Below are 14042 nucleotides of genomic sequence, written 5' to 3'. Positions count from 1 at the left end.
GAGGACATCCATAACAAATCGGTTAATGTCATCGATTTTAAGAGTATTTAATATTTGTGATTAGTCACTGCACAAGCAAATGTGAAATGCCCTGAAATCTTATAATTCTTATATGAAAGAAATTGGATAGTTTTCTCAAATTTGACAATAATCCTAAACATTTACATGACATTTGCAAGAACAAACTGTTAGACTGATTAATAGGCCTTGAATGAATAGACATGAGCTATCCTAGAGAGTGGCTTGGTTGGGTAAGTATGCTCAAATTCAGAAGAAGTGATCACTGTGCAGAGGAAGTCTTGGCTGTAGGTCCAGAGTTGGTAAACTTAAAAAAACAAAAAGTTTCCAGTAAATGAACTTCCCGCCACCCCATCACCCACTATATTTTTAGGGATTTTTTTCTTCTTCTTCTTTCTCCCCAGACCCCCCTAGTATATAGTTGTATATTCTAGCTGTAGGTCCTTCTGGTTGTGCTATGTGAGATGCTGCCTCAGCATGGACTGATGAGCAGTGCCATGTCTGGGCCGGGGATCCGAACCAGAGAACCTGTGGGCCGCCAAAGCCAAGCCATGAACTTAATCAACCACTGGGCCACAGGCTGGCCCCTATATTTTTAGTTTTGACTCTATACATGCTGCATTTAGTCTGGGAATCCTAAAAAGTGGGATGTAAATATTGAAGCCATTTTTGAAAAAAACTCAAGGTCATATTTTAGAATTAGTCAGTCATTAGTTGCGATTACTAATAAATCAACTTGGCTTATACAGAAGACGTAGCGACCACCAACCAACCATTAATTGATGCCTATAGCTCTTAATAACACTGTCCTTGCCTTTGAAGCCTTCCTTTACCTGACGAGGAGGGATGTATATTTAGAAAAGGGCATGAAAAGTGCAAAATGCTCCTGGACTCAGACGGCAGAAACCTCTTTTAGGTCGTTTTTCCCTACTCCCCATGCCGCAGTTTTGCATCAGCCTAATTCAGACCCCACTCGTAGGAGTTTCCGATTCAGAGCTGGCCCAGCCGCCGTGCGGGCCGCCCGCCTCCAGGGGGCGCTCCGCCGCCGCCGCGTGAGGCCGCTCTGGCCCAGCGGGGGCTCCGCTGGTCTCGGTGGCGGGCCCCTCACCTCCGCCCGTCGCTGCCGCCGCCCCCGCTGGGAAGGTACTGCAGCTGTCGCCTCTGCTCGGCCGACTCGAAGGTACCTGGGCCGGGCCGGTGGGCGGCCCCAGGGTGGAAAGCGCTTACACCTCCCCTGCAGGCTTTGAAGCACCAGAGAGCCCTCGGCCTGGCCGAGGGGCCTGGGGGGCGCGGCCGCCCGGGCTCCCCGCACCTACGCGGCGGCCGGAGGGAGCCAGACCGGGCTTCGCGGGTCCGGGGTGGCTTTGTCGCGGGGCTGCGGTGCTCGCGGGGGCTGGGGAAAGGCCAGCGAGGTTCTCGCTTGTGTTTGCGGGGGAAGGCTCTGGTTGTCAGCCGAGGGGGGCCAGCTGGGGTTTGCCGGCCGCAGCCCGCGGGCCTGCGGTGGTGGCGGGCGCCCGCGGTTAATCGGGAGGTCAGAGGGCCAGCGGAAGGCCGCAGCCGGCGTCGGTAGGCCAGGACGAAAGCGTGCTGTCGTGGTGTTAGCACGGACACTGCATGGGCCTTCCTCAGGAACCCGCAGTGTATGCGACAGAAGCTGTTGAGGTGTGCGTGAACGGTCCGGAATGGCGCATGGCCCCGGGTCCCCGTGTTAAAAGACAGCATTTGCCCTTTAATTCACATGCAGTGCGAAGAAGCCAATTGTTTACTCCCCAGATTTTCCACCACAGTACTCTGCCTCGAGTAAAAGACGTATTCTTAAAAATTCCACAGTGTTCAGAATTGGCTACAGAACATAATGAAGTAAATAAACCAATGAATAGTAACACTTCTCATTCTTTAAAAAATAACGGTGGTGTCAAGGAGCTCCTAGCTTAAAAAGCTGTAGTATCAGTGGTGTAGGGATTGTTATAGTAATAGCTCTCTTCAGTACTTAACTACGTGTCAGACACTGTGCTGAGTGCTTTGAATACCTAGGAACTTTAGTTAATCCTGCAGCAACCCTGTGAGGTACCATTTCCATTTTGCTGATAGGGAAACTGAGGCAGAGAGAGTCTAAATAAATTTGTCCCAAGTTAGACAGCTAGCAAAGAGTGAGCTGGAGTTTGAGCCTCCCTTTCCTTATTTCAGTGTCCCTGCTTCTGTTACTTTTCCAAACATGTTGTATAAGGTTTTGTTGTTGTTGTTTATTAAGGTGATTTGTATCCTGAACTGCTTTGTCTCAGGCTTAATTTTCATGGCTATATGCAAGAGTCCTATACCAACTCCTTTTTGGTTTAAAAGGAGTTACTGGGGAAAATGTTTGCTCATTAGTGATAATAAAGTTAAGCTTGGACTAGGGCCCTCACCACTCCAAGACAGTTTCGTTTGAAACAGAGAGGGGTTTATTTGGTTTTTAATGAGCTTGTTTACTTTTCTTCATTATCTGTATTTCAATACCACTTTTATTGAGTTCACTTGGCTTTTGCAATATTTTGACAATAGTGCTGAAATGAAAAATTTTTCAACAATGGTTAATATTTTACAGGATGTAGGAAAGGCGTTGGAGAGAGACAAAGTAAAGAGGAATAAAGAGATGTTTGGCATATTAGAGCAAGTTGAATTACTTACTATGGAAGATAAAGAATTTTCCCAGTTCCTATCAATGCCAGAAGAGAAATCATATTTCCAATTGTGAAAAGAAGTTGGATGTTATAGTGTCCTAAATCTCTCAGCTTTATCAGGATTTAAAAGTTTGCATAGTCAGCATCCATAAAGCACTTGTATATTGAGTGCCTTCCATGGCCAGGTACTGTTCTAAGCTCTAGGAATGCAAGAGTGAACTGTGCAACACAAAATCCGTGTTCTCATAGAGCTGACATTCTGCTGGAGGAAGTCGGGGGGTGAAGACAAAAAACAAAATAATTTTTAAAAATTAAAGTAAAATATATCCAGTCAGATGGTAACAGTTGCTAAGAAGAAAAATAAAGTAGTGAAGGGGGCTAGAGAGCACCAGGGAAGGAGCAGTGTCATGGAGAAGACTCTTGAGTACAGTCTGAAGGAGAGTGGGACAGCCACGCAGCTCTCCAGGTGATGAGAACACCAGGCAAGTAAAAGCCTGGGAACTGCCAGTCTTAGTGGAGCGCCAGCAAGGAGGCCAGGGGGTTTGAGGTGGAGAGGGGAGGGCGAGAGATGTTGCAGAGCTAACTGGTCCTGGTAAAGACTTGGGGTGTTTTTCTGAGTGAGGAGGGAGATGGTTCAAGGGTTTTGAGCAGAGGAGTTTAGGGGATCTGACTTGACAGTTTTAAAGGATCACTCTGGGTCCTGTGTTCAGAATCCACTGTAGGGACAAGGATGGAAGCAGGGAGATCTGTTAGGAGGTGGCAGTAATCCAAGTGAGAGGATGGCAGCTTAGATCAGGTGGTAGCAATAGAGTAGTAAGAAGTGGTCATATTCTAGATGTAACTGACAGGATTTGCTGATGGATTTGATGTGGAGTATGAGAGTAAGAGAGTGAAGCATGACCCCAAGGCTTTTGGCCTGAGCTGTTGGGACCATGGAATTGCTGTTACTGAGATGGGGGAGACTTGAGAGTGGAAAGAAATGGGGTCGTCAGTGGAATGGGAATCAAGAGTTTAGTTTTAGACATGTCAGGTTTGAGATGCCTGTTCACATGGGGTTATGCGAGGCTGGAGTTCAAGGGAAAGGTCCTGACTCAAAATAGAAATTTGCGAGTCATGAGCAAATAGATACTATTTAAAGCCATGAGATTGTATGAGATCTAGTCTAAAGGAATGAGAATTGAACACTGGAATTTTCCATATTCAGAGGTTGGAGAGATTAAGAATCACGAAGGAGACTGAGGAGGAAAAGCCTTTGAAGGTAGGGATGTGGCATGCTGGAAGTCTAGTGGAGAGGGTTTCAAGAGGAGAAAGTGGTCAACGGTGGCTCTTTCTGCTGATTTGACAAGTCAAGTAAGATGAGGACTGTGAAGTGACCATTAGATTTAGCAATGTGAAGGTCATTGGTGACCATGCAAGGAGAATAGTGGGGGAGAAAAGCCTGATTGGTGTGCTTTAAAGAGAGAATAGGAGGAGAGGAGTTGGAGTCTGCAAGTATGGGCAGCTCTTTAGAGGAGGTTAACCATAGTTTTTTCATATATAAATTACTTGAAACCACTGTAGTCATTTCCACAGTAAATAATTTTATTTCCAGCTTCAGTTACTTAGCAACTACTGTTGGATTATTTTTATCAATGACTGGTGGAAATAACTATACTACCCTACTGATAATAAAGTATTATTAACCTTGAAAACCAATACACAATGAAGTTTGTCCTTTTTGCATAATTTCAGGGCTCATAAGAGTGCTTGGGTGTGGAGTGTGTTCCTTTGTCACTTATCTTTGTTCTTACCTTAGGCTGAGAAATTAACTTAGAGGTGCTACAGACTGCATTTAAAACGAAAAAACATGCACACGGAAGTTGAGAACCGGGATTTATTTTGAAGTATGCTTTCTCAGTAGTATTAAGGACAGTGCTGCTGTACATCATTTCTATTATAAGAATTAACTTGTAAGTAGCACAATAAGACCGTACTCATCTATTGTTAGTGATAAAATGTTAAGACTAATACTTCATTGAGAGTAAATAATATGAGTTAAATAAGGCAGCATGGTTTAAAAAGGTAGCGAATGTATAAAAGAGTGCAACTTTTTATCTCAAGACATGAGTTTGGGTTCTTGTTTCTGCCCTCAGCAAGTTAATGCTCAACTCCAATACAAAATAATCTCAGGGTCTACAGAATAACTAGATTTTACACCATTTTGACTGTAGATGTAAGCTCTTTCCATGGTCTTGTCATGTACTTTTTCCATAGCAAATTAGCCATCTGTTGCATTGTAAAGATTTAAAGTGATTAAATAAAATATTTTGAAGTTTAGGGTTATAGCTGCTGATTTTTTTTTATCCATTAATTTTATCCAGAAGATGATAGGTCCTGCAGTCTACAGATCGAAATCTGTTTTTTAGCTGTGGAAAGTATTTTCTTAAGTTTGTGCCTTTCGTTTTGTTCTTGTTTTTTACTCGGAATTTTCATGCTTTGGCTCTGCTGTCTAGTTCTCATAATCATCTCACACATCCTTTTTAACTTTTTTCTTTTGCATACCTTCTCAAGTTAGGCCTTTCCATCACTGATTTGATTTCCAGTGATATTTGTTCTGTTCCTTACTACTTATAATTTGGATTTTAAATTTCTTCTATGTTTTTATTTAACTATAGTCCTTTTTAATCCAGTCTTCTTTGAATACTATTTTTTTCTCTCTCTGACTTCTTAATTTTTTTGTATATTCCTAAAAGCACAGTTTTTTCTGGATTTTTCTATCTTATTGTAAATAATTTTCAGTGGTGTGCTTTTCTCCATGTAGGGCTAATGAACTTCTCTTCTGGTGGACTTTTTCATCGACTCCATGTTGACTTTCTTTTATTATTCATCCTTTAAAAATGAAAGAACTTTTGAGATTGTCACTGTACTATTGAGTTTATCACACCAAATTTGCTCAATACCATTCTGCTAAAGACTTTCTCTAGATTTCTTTTAAAGAAAGTAATTAGAGAATTGAATTTTGTGTAGACATTCCATAGAGGACTCTATTGTGGTGTTTGTGAAAGATTTACCTAATTAAAATCATTTTCAGTATTATTAGAACTTAAGTTTATGATTATACCTTTGTAATAAAATCCTTTTCTCCAAACAAGGAAACAGACATAAGAATGATCAACTTAGCTTAAACTTTATGTATAAGAATAAAATCAATGACAGAGAGCTAATTTCCAAATTAAATAGATGCTTGTTCATTTTTCCTTTTTTTCCAGCTTTTATTGAGGTATTATTCCCAAATAAGAATTACATATATTTAAATTGTACAGCATGATTTTTTTTAAGGTGTAGAACATGATGATTTAGTATCTTTATACATTGTGAAATGATTATCACAATCAAGTTAATTAACACATCCATTACCTCACCTAGTTACCTTTGTGTGTGTATGTGTGGTAAGAACACTTAAGATCTACTCACCAAATTTCAAGTATACAATACGGTATTATTAACTATAATCACCATGCTGTATATTAGATCTTCACAACTTACTCATCTTATAACTGAAAGTTTGTATGCTTTGACCAGCATCTTCCCATTTCCTCCATCCCTCCAGTCCTTGGCAACCACTGTTCTGCTCTCTGGTTCTATGAATTAAGACTTTTTAAAATTCCACATGTAAGTGAGATCATACAGTATGTCTTTCTGTGTTTGGCTTATTTCACTTGGCATAATGTCCTCTGGGTTCATCCATGTTGTTGCACATGGCGGGATTTCCTTTTTTTATAGCTGAATAATATCCCATTTATGTATGTGTGTGTATACACACACACACATGCGCGCGCACACACACACATACATACACACCACATTTTCTTTATTATTTATGTCAGCAGACCCTTAGGTTGTTTCTATATCTTGGCTATTGTGAATACTGCTGCAGTGGACGTGCAGATGTCTTTTCAAGATAGTGATTTCATTTCCTGTGGATGTATGCTGTTGACTTTAAAGATAAAACAGCCGGTTACTTTACCAGCAAATTGAATTTATTTGCGAATAGCCAAAGAATCACAATTTGGGATGTGCATGCTATGGCAGGCCTTAGGCAAATCCAACAAACAGCGGAGAGAACATTATTTTCTAGAGAAAAAGGAGGACATTGGGAGGGTTTGTTTTGAATGAAAGTCCATTGGAGAAAAGCAAGAGTTCGAGGTGGTGATAGATTCTCATTGGCTGAATTCCTGGGGTAATCAATTTCTATTTGGGATGCAGTGTACATTTCTTCCTGTAGTTGGTGATTCTTTCCTGTTGACGTCTTTCTGTTGGGGTCTGTAATTGACTATCTTTCCTGTAACTGACCTCCAGTGATATTGCATGGAGGCTTTCCCTTCTGACCGGCTCCATTTTAAATTAGAATTCCCTCTATTAATTTTCTCAATACCTAGAAGTGGAAACTTTTACTTTTTTTAGAAACTGAAGCTTCTCTTTGTTCACCGGGATTGTTAGCACTTCCCCTAAGGCAGTGTATAGAAATCTTAAATAATTTAACCTCTGACTTGCCAGTAATTATTAGAGAAACAAAACAATTCTAAGACCAAAACATTGTTCAATAAACAGTAGATATACACCCATTTGATTGAAGAATGGACATTTTTTTGGTTCCTAGCTCTCTGTCATGTAGCCATAAACAAACATATGCCAAAGAAATACTGATATTTATGTGTATTCAATAAGCTATCCAATAAGCAGTACTTTTTGGCAAATTACAATCAGTTGAAAGATATATGCACGTTATTATTTAGGGAATATACCAAGTTGGTCAGAAACAAATGCAGAATACAAATGGTTTATGTAGCTACCTTTTCCACATGGGGCTTTTATGAGACTAGATACTCTGCTGTGTTTTACTTTTTAAACTAAGTATATAAAAACTAGCCAGATAGCCTGTATTTTTTTCCTGTAGCATTATAATGTTTTCTTTTCCTGTAGCCTAAGTTTAATTTAAAAAAAAATGTCCTGAGTGTGACATTGTTGGAACAGTTTGTCTACGCATTTTCACTTTGGTGGCAGTTTTAGTCCTAATGTCAGTCAGTTTTTCCAGTAGCCAAATGACACTGCTTATTTCATTTAAATTTCTCTCTGCCCCTTCCCCATCTTTTGGCTGTGTTTTGCCTGTTGACTCTTAAGCCAATTTTTTTGAAAAACAAAAACTCGTATTGTCTATGAAAGAATTGTCCCACAGCTAGCTTATTTTTATCTCACTTGTTTACTCAGATTATCCTTTTAACTTGTTCTTCAGGTTATCTCTTGGTCAGTTCCTAGAATTTACCCAGCTCTCAATCAGTGTCTAATCTCCTGAGCTGTTTTTTTCATTTAAATGTGAGATTTCTTAGGCCTTACTTCAACTTCTTGAAGAGAGTTGGGTATCATTGCACCCCACACTTCCTTTGACTTTTGTCTTTTGCTGAAACGTGCAACACAAGCAATATTATTTTTCTCCTTAGAAAGAAATGACAGGCGTATATAGCAGTAGGTATCAAGTAGTAATGACGACTTTAGGTTCTGTGTCAAATATTTAAGTATTTGGTTCTAAGTAACAGAAAACCTTATTTAAACTGTATTAATAAAAAAGTGACTTTATTGATGGCTGTATTTGGAAAGGCCAGAGTTAGCACGAGCTTCAGGTGAGGTTTAATCAAGGTTTGGTTCTATTTCTCTGTCTGCCTTTACCCTGTGTGCTTCCTGTATGTGTGTGTGTGTCTATATATCAAAACAACTAAAGGAATTTTATGTATTTTTTTACTTTTTAATTTTTTTAAAGATTTTATTGTTTTCCTTTTTCTCCCCAAAGCCCCCTGGTACATAGTTGTATATTCTTAGTTGGGGGTCCTTCTAGTTGTGGCATGTGGGACGCCGCCTCAGCGTGGTTTGATGAGCACTGCCGTGTCCGTGCCCAGGATTCGAACTGACGAAACAGTGGGCCACCTGCAGCGGAGCACACGAACTTAACCACTTGGCCACGGGGCCAGCCCCTAAAGCAATTTTAGATGTTGTGTTTGCACAACATATTTTCAGAAAAAAAGAGAATGTATCGCTCTAGCATTCCAAGCTAAGAGTCACTGGACTGGTCACATGTCTACCTGTAAATAAACCTCTCTAGGTAGGGGGATGTAATATGTTCCATGGCTTAAAATAAGCAGGGTTGACCACTTCAAAGCAGTGAAGAGTAATAGTGCTGGGTACTAATGGGACAGGAAAAGGCAGGAATAGATTCTAGGTAGGCAACCAGTCATGTCCACTACAGTGGCATCGGGCATCTGAGGGAATAAAAACTCATGATTGGCTTTAGATCAAAATGGTACATTAAGTTCATTTTTTAGCACATGGCAATAATCGATAAAATATAAAAAGAGAAAACCAAAAAGATGTAGTCAGAATAATAAATAAGTTAAACGTCTCTATAGAGTGGAAGCACAATGTGATGAGTGGAGCTGTAGCTGTTCTGGAAGTGGGCAGTGGCAGCCAAGAATTTGGCTCCTGCTGAGTGATGAGGATTAAAAGTACTTCATATAAGACAGAGAACTGGAGTAAGGTTATGGCTTAAAGTCAGGGCCTTGGGTAGAGATTCCCTAAGCATTGGAGGCTGAATAAAACTGCTCTTGACTGCTGCTAGAATCTAATGGCTTGAAGCTAGACCTAGCGAAGTGGGAAGACACAGTCTTACAGCCAGAAACTGAACCAGACTTTGGCTCACTGACTGGATCTGTAATAAGCCCCACTGTCACTGAGGGAGAAGAGCTCAAACTTATGTTTTATAAGTCCTGGTTCTGGACTGCATTCCCAGGTGGCAAAGGAGAGGCAGCTGTATGAGGGAATAAGCATAGAGGGAGGAGGAATGGAGAGCAAAACCAAACAAATAACCCTTTGTTCTGAAATAAGCTTGCAGCTGAAATTCTAAAATGAATGAAAAAGGCCTAGTGTTCAGAAAAACCCAACCAAGAATATTAGGATTCGTAATAATATTATGAATTCAATCCTGTTGTAAATAACTTTAGGAAACCATCCAGCAAAGACTTTTAAGTGTCTTTATGCTCAAATGAAAAAGAACTCACATTTATTAAAAATGAACAGTAAATTATGAAACAGGAAGTAACAGGAACAGATGGATATGAAGAACCAGTTAGAACCCTTAGAAATGCAAAGTACAGAGGTTTAAATGGAAAAAGAACAAGTGTGATAAACTTTAGACTCAATCCAGCCAGTGAGAATAAGTGAATTAGGAGATAGTGCTGAGAACTGCACCTAGAGTGTAGCACAGAAAAGCTTTTTTTTTTTAAGAAAAGGATAAATTGATAATCGAGTTTCCAACATATGTCTAATAGGAAGATATGGTGGAGAAGCAATATTTGAAGGTAATAAGTGAGAATTCTCCAAAATTCAAGAAAGACGTGAGTGCTTAGATTAGAAATGCACTCTGAATTCCAAGCAGGATAAATGAATTCTCCTAAATAGACCTCAGTGAAACTGCAGGACATCAAGGATAAAGTGGAAAACTTTAAACCAAAGAAAAAGAAGATGACATTCTTTTCACAAGAACAACAATTAGACTGAAGCAGACGTCTCCTAGCAGTAATAGATGCTGGGGAACGGTAGAGCAATAGCTTCAAAATGCTGAGGAGAAGTAACTGGCCACTAAAACCTTATAATCGTATGAACTGTTATTCAAGAGTAAAGTAAAAATAAAGCCGTTTTCAAATTTACAAGGACTGAAAGAGCTTACTACTCACAGATGCTCACCCAGATACCTGAAGGATGAACTTCAGCTAGAAGAGTGAATCCGGGGGGAGGCAGGGGATTTTTTTTTTAAAAGTGATCCAATTGGTAAAATGTTGATAAATTTAGTTCTTTTTCTAAAGTTTTAGGAGGTACTTTTTTTTTTTTTATGGTTGTAATATTTTGCTTTACATGATCAAAAGCTTTGGATTAAAATTCTAGAAGAAATTTTTATTTACTAAAATATTCTTAAAGTCATTATTTTTAAAGGGTGCCTTCAAAAGGTCTCCTTTTTAAAAAAATTTTTATTGAGTTAATGATAGGTTACAATCTTGTGAAATTTCAGTTGTACATTATTGTCTGTCAGTAGTGTTGTAGGTGTACCCCTTCACCCTTTGTGCCCACCCTCGACCCCACCTTTCCCCTGGTAGCCACTAATCTGTTCTCTTTGTCCACATGTTTAAATTCCTCATATGAGTGGAGTCATACAGAGATTGTCTTTCTCTATCTGGCTTATTTCACTTAACATAATTTCCTCAAGGTCCATCCATGTTGTTGCAAATGGGATGATTTTGTTCTTTTTTACAGCTGAGTAGTATTCCATCGTATATATATACCACATCTTCTTTATCCTATCATCTGTTGACGGGCACTTAGGTTGCTTCCACGTCTTAGCTATTGTAAATAATGCTGCAATGAACATTGGGGTGTATGGGACTTTTGGAATTGCTGACTTCAAGCTCTTTGGATAGATACCCAGTAGTGGGATAGCTGGATCATATGGTAGTTCTATTTTTAATTTTTTGAGGGATCTCCATACTGTTTTCCATAGTGGCTGCACCAGTTTGCATTCCCACCAGCAGTGTACGAGCGTTCCTTTTTCTCCACAACCTCTCCAACATTTGTTACTATTAGTTTTAGTTATTTTTGTCATTCTAATGGGTGTAAGGTGGTATCTTAGTGTAGTTTTGATTTGCATTTCCCTGATGCACAGCGATGATAAACATCTTTTCATGTGCCTATTGGCCATCCGTATATCTTCTTTGGAGAAATTTCTGTTCATGTCTCCTGCCCATTTTTTGATTGGGTTGTTTGATTTTTTGTTGTTGAGTTGTGTGAGTTCTTTATATATTATGGATATTAAGCCTTTGTCGGATGTATGACTTGCAAATATTTTTTCCGAGTTAGTGGGTTATTTTTTTGTTTCAATCCTGTTTTCATTTGCCTTGAAGAAGCTCTTTAGTCTCATGAAGTTCTTTTGGTGTTTTTTAAAGGTAAAGCTAAAACTCCAGACAACAATAATGAAATGGAATGTTCTGTGGTAATTATAGCATGCTGTGGTCATTGGGTTCATAATAAAATTTCTGGATAATTTTAGACTTTAACGAAAATTATTAGTGTGTGTTAAAAATTTTAAAATAAACAGTTAAAGAAAAGAAATATAGTCAATAGTTCCTGAGTCAATACAGTGGAATGAGAATATAGGAAATGTAATAATGCAAGAGATGAGAGGAAAGAAGCACCAAAAAACAAAAGATGACAAACAGAAAACACAAAATAAGATGGTGGAAATAAGTCCAAATAGGTCATAAATCAACAAGACACACACCTAAAACAAACTATACAGAAAGGTTGAAATAGAAATAATCTCCCCAAATTATAACCATTAAAAGCTAGTGTAATAATAATATTATTAATATCAAATGTTGAGGCAAGGAACATTAGTAGGAGTAAAGAAGTACACTAATAAATGGAACAATTCTCTAAGAAGACAGAGCAGTTATGAACTATATGTACCTAAGCGTAGTCTAAAAATGTAACCCCAAATTTGATTAAATTATGAAAAGAATTGACAAATCTATCATGGTGAAAGATTTTAACACTGTTTCAGAAACCGATATATCAGATGGCAAACATTTAGAAGGATATGGAACATTTCCACAAGAAAAAGAAATACTACAGATAAAGTGGAGAGTTGTTTTTTAGTCATGAAAGTATATAATGAATGACAATAAATTTGTTTAAAATAACAATAATGATTCGTTATATCGGTATCTACAGGTCAGGAATTTGAAAGTGACTTAGCTGGGTGATTCTAGCTCCGAGTCTTTGAGTCAAGTTTTCAGCCAGGGCTGCTGTAGTCTGAAGGCTTAACTGGGTCTGGAGGATCTTTTCCAAGATAGCTCACTGACATGACTGTTGGCAGAAAGCCTCAGTTCCTTTCTGGCCACTGGCAAGAGGCCTCAGTTGCTCGTCACATGGACCTCTCCGTAGTACTACTGGAGTGTCTACATGACATGGCAGCTGCCTTCCTCCAGAGCGAGTGATTCATGAGAGAGCAGGGAAGAGGCTGCAGTCTTTTATGGCCTATCTTGAAAGCTGCTTCTACCACATTCTGTTAGAGGTGAATTAGTAAGTCCATACTCAAGGGTAGGGGATTTAAACTCCACCTCTTAGAGGAAATTGTATGAGAGAATTTTGGGGCATGTTTTTAAACTACCACACTGTACTTAGCTGTTTTGATTAATTCCTAGAACTAGTAAGAGTTCAGAAAGGTTGCTGATGTGAGTGAACACACATGCATTAGTTTCATTCCTAATATTAGTAATAACCAAATTAAAAGTGTAATAAAGACCCCAATCATAGGGAAATAAAAACAATGAATTATTTAAAAATAAAACTTACAAAAGATATGCAAGACCTTCATGGAGAAAATTATAAAAATTTATTAAAAGATAGCAAAGAATACCCAGATATTCCATATTCAAGGATGAGATAATTCAGAGTAGTAAACAAAAATTTCAATAGGATTTCTGTGATACACGGCGAAGTAATCCTAACATTCAGATGGAATAGAAAACAGTAAATAATTGTTAGAATGATTTTAAAGAACAAGATTGGGAGACTTGTCATGCAAGATATCAAGAACTGTTACAAAGCCAAAGTAATTAAGACAGTGTGGTATTGGCAGATATATATTCCATAGACTATTGGAGCAGAATGAAGAGCCAGAAACAGGCACACATTAAACAGAAATTTGTTATGTATTAGAGCCACTTTGTCCTGTGTAGTGGCTACAACCACATATGGCTATTCAAATTTTAGATATAAGGTGCCTAGCATTAATAACTGCAATATTGGTTTTCAGCATTCTGGTGTTCTAGTATTTAGTGCTGTTTTAAAGTATTTTTGATAATATATGTTGGTGGGATTTTTTGGTTATTTTTTTAAAACCTTAAGTGTTTATGTCTTGGGACATAGTGAGGGAATTATGTGTTCTACTATAAATTCAAACTGAATGAATGGTGTCTGTGTTTTAAAAATGTATTCTTCTGGAATCAATCAGAAATACTAGAGATGAAAAATACAATGGATCAGATAAAACAGAATACGGATTCCCTGAATACCCGTGTAGACACCATAGAGGAGAAAATTAGCATAATCGAAGATATAGACAGGCTGAATAGCTCCAGACAGAGGAAGAAAGAGAACTAAGAATTTAAAAAACTGAAGAAAATCTTCGAGAAATAGCTGACTCAATGAGAAAATGCAACTGAAGAATAATTGAAATTCCTTTGTTCACTGCTGGTGGCAGTGCAAACTGGTGCAGCCACTATG

General features: G+C 38.7%; 2 protein-coding genes across 3 annotated transcripts in view; both read left to right on the top strand.

Annotated features, from left to right (window-relative positions):
* Positions 1 to 14042, top strand: part of SNX31 (sorting nexin 31) — a 115669-nt gene that overhangs the window by 75304 nt on the left and 26323 nt on the right. The gene's annotated exons all lie outside the window — the stretch shown is intronic.
* ANKRD46 (ankyrin repeat domain 46) overlaps positions 1069 to 14042 on the top strand; it is a 50279-nt gene continuing 37305 nt past the window's right edge. The window contains exon 1 of one of the 2 annotated variants that reach the window (XM_014867369.3): positions 1069 to 1198. The gene's annotated coding sequence lies outside the window, so the exon portion shown is untranslated. The remainder of the gene's footprint in view (positions 1199 to 14042) is intronic. The other variant, XM_014867366.3, reaches the window with a different exon arrangement.

The sequence above is a fragment of the Equus asinus genome, chromosome 12, assembly GCF_041296235.1.
Source record: "Equus asinus isolate D_3611 breed Donkey chromosome 12, EquAss-T2T_v2, whole genome shotgun sequence".
Lineage (NCBI taxonomy): Eukaryota > Metazoa > Chordata > Mammalia > Perissodactyla > Equidae > Equus > Equus asinus.
Note: the sequence above shows the minus strand (reverse complement) of the source record. Positions and strands in the feature narration are given on the sequence as shown.